Source organism: Marmota marmota, unplaced genomic scaffold, assembly GCF_001458135.2.
Source record: "Marmota marmota marmota unplaced genomic scaffold, marMar, whole genome shotgun sequence".
Taxonomy (NCBI): Eukaryota; Metazoa; Chordata; class Mammalia; order Rodentia; family Sciuridae; genus Marmota; species Marmota marmota.
Window position 1 is genome coordinate 2,882,100 of NW_025999870.1, and position 3,515 is coordinate 2,885,614.

Genomic DNA, 3,515 nt, shown 5'->3' on the forward strand with positions numbered 1-3,515 from the left:
CCTCCCTTCCTTCCTTCCTTCCTTCCTTCCTTAATGGAGTTTCTCTTATTTTTACCGTAAGCAACTTAGGAGTCAAAGAGGTAAGGGAAATTTTTTATACAATTTTTTTAGGATTATCTAAATGTACTGGAATGTTTATGAACGTATTATTCATAACATCCCCAAGTGGAAATAATCCAAATGCCTGTCAACTAGAGAAAGAATCAATAAAATATGCTATTTCCTACAATTGAATATTATTCAGAAAAAAAGGAGATGAAGTGCTGGTGCATATGACAGTGTGAATCAATCTTGAAAAAGCATTAAGCAAAACTATAGGGAAGTAGTTGAATAAGCGATACCATGGAGTACTATGTAGATGTGAAAAAACTGAGCTGATATGAAGTGATTTCCAGGACAAGCTGGCAAACAAAACCAGCAAAACTGTGCCAACTATGCAGAACGTATTTATGTAGAATGCAGAACATTCTATATTTATGCTAAGTTACAAAGTTACTTCTTAAGTGTGCCCTCAGTGGTTTTTACCACTTTCATAATTTTGGTGGGACCAGGAACTCATGGGAGCACCAGGGTTCTCTTAATCCTCGCTTCTTGGAGCTGACTGGCCTTGCGCATTTCAAAGTTACTTTCCATGTCAAGCCATCTGGCTTCATCCAGAGTGGGATGAAGCCCCAGATCCCTAGGTCCCCAGCTCTCCGCAGCACATGAACCGGGCATCTTCACACAGTAGTGGTCTAGCCTGCTCTGCCTGCTTGACCTTGGTCCCCCAGCCTGAAACCTGTAAGAGTCACTGCACCCTCAGCCAGCATGGGCCCTGGCACCTGGGCATCCAGCTGCTCTCTATGGCCTCTCCTCGGTTCTGCACAATGCGACTTTCCACCGCATCCCTTCACACCCTTTCTTATTGAGTTAACATTTATAGAAAAAACAAAGAAATTGCATGAGGAAGCTACTAAGAAGCACAGGAGGAAAGAACCTGTATTAAAAGATTGAAATTCTCTTGCTCTGGTGACTTTGTGGCTTTGTAGCAAACTGACTCCAGATCAGAAGGTTGTGTGTTCAAATCATATCGAAGTCATAGTTACCCATTTTCCCAAATGGTGCACTAGGAGATTTGAACATGGAAGCTTTTTCAAGAGCAAAGCAATATCATTTTCAAATATAAAAAGAATGATTTAATTAGCATATGGGTACTGATTTTCACCCTGTTCACCTCCATCTAAAATTCTGACTCTGTGACCCCACCCACTTCCCCATGCATCTTGCTAAGTCACCGAAAGAGAAGTTTTGAAAGCAAATCAAAACCACCAACAGGAAAATAGGAAAAGGGCAAAAGTAGTTCACAGAAGACAAAATAAATATTTTTAAATATATCAAAGAAGCAATTTCTTTTCACAACAGAAAACCAAGGTACAATGAAATTTTATTTGCTTGTTTGTTCATTTATTTATTTTTCAGTGCCAGGAATCCAGCCCAGGACTTTGCACATGATAGACTAGGGCTCTGTCACTGAACCCCACCTCAACCCCTCAATGACTTGTTTTTAATCTAAAGTTGGCATGATCAAAAAAGTCCACACTAAATTGCACTGCTCACACTTTGTTTTAAAATATTTTTTAGATGTTTATGAACCTTTATTTTATCCATTTATTATATGCGGTGCTGAGAATTGAACCCAGTGCCTCACACATGCCAGGCAAGCCCTCTAACACTGAGCCACAACCCCACCTCTGCTCACACTCTTAAAGCTATAAAGGAGAACAGAAACATAAGACTACGAATAGAGGAAATCAAAATAATGATAAAAGCATAGTTTTGATTTAGCCAGTTTACAAAAGTTCTCTAGTGTATTTCTCAGTATGGCTTCTGTTTCTTTTGTTGTAGAGTTCTTGCAGGAATGACACCCTTGTATGTGATGCATATTGATCACTAAACAGATGGACAATTGTGTTTCTCCCTACTATGCATCCGTAACCTCCTTTCACATAGTTTCTTCTGTTACATCTTTTCTCTGCATTGAAGGGCCTCTTCTCAGTTTGTCCACTGTCTGGGAGTATGTTTTTTGCAACTTCAGTTCTATTCTTTATGATTATAATTTGGTCACTCTAATTTTAGTTTCCTTATGATGTTTCTGCATCTTATTATCTCTCTTAGTTGCTCCATAAGGACTTTTAGAAAGTAGACTTTATTTTTTAGAACGTTTTTGGTTTTATGGCAAAACTGAGCAGAAGACAGAGATTTTCCACACACCTCCTACTCTACACAAATACAATCTCCCCAATTATCAATACCTCCCCCAAAATTTGATGTATACATTGCAATTGATAGTTTACACTAAGACTCAATCTTAGTATTATATATAATACGGTTTTGCACAAAGTATTATATATTATATGGGTTTAGACAAATGTAAAATAAACATATATCCACCATTAGAGTATCCTACAGAATAGTTTCACTAACCAATTCAAATAATACTCTCCAACCTGTCAGATCTTGGGTCTCGAGTAAATGTATTCATTCCTCAGTATTTGGCAACTACTGTTTGAGATAGAATTGGAACTAAGACATAGACTCTGCTCTGAGGTCACTGTCTGGTGAGGGACACCCAAGGGTTATAATATAATGCAGAGTGATAAATTGTTGTGTGCAGGTGACTAAAATCATTATCTTCTCTCTCCCTCAAATGCTTATCACCAATTTCATTTGGATCTGATGTTCTTTTAGGATATAAAGAGTTTTAGTGAAATTTACTCAGGGAAAAGAAAACTTAGTACTTTGGGGATAGTAGACAGTGTGTGCCAGATCTCAACCAAGCTAACCATGGGATCTACAATTTGACAAAGCTGGCTGAGCCCTCTTGCTGATGACCTGTAGTGGGACCTCATCATTTCAGTTACATTCTGTCTCTGTGGAGCACATCACTTCCCATCAAGATTCCCATCACAAAAGGAATAATACCACTAAAGAGATCGATGGTACATCACCTCTGTCACAAGATGTTCTACATGAATGCTTGTACACGATGGAAGGAGGAGGGAGGGAAATCCAAACAGAGATGTGGGGTGGATCCATCATTTTTCACGTCTTCATATGTCCAGATATATGTCTTCCAGCTAGTGGATGGCCTTATGTTTGTTTCTTGTAGGGAGTTGTCAGCTTCCAAATCCTAATGAAGAATAAAAGCAAGTGAATGTTTATTAGACAAATTATCTATCATTATTAAACATGTTTTGTAGAGGGCAAAACTTGCAAATATCTGCAATGGTGTCATGGAGGCAAGCAGTCATGCACTGCCTGCTGGTGGCCACATGAGAAAATGGCATGAGAGCTATGGCGCTCAGTGATTGTCAGCCAAGACTTAGACTTTTTCAGAGGCCTGCTATTACATCATATCCAAATTCTGTAATATCAATGCTTTGGTGGTTTCATCTGGAGGAAAACAGTTTTATCATTTCACATTATAAACAAGAGGGGCCTTTTCCCAAGTGCAGTGCTGTAAGGAATATTCTTGG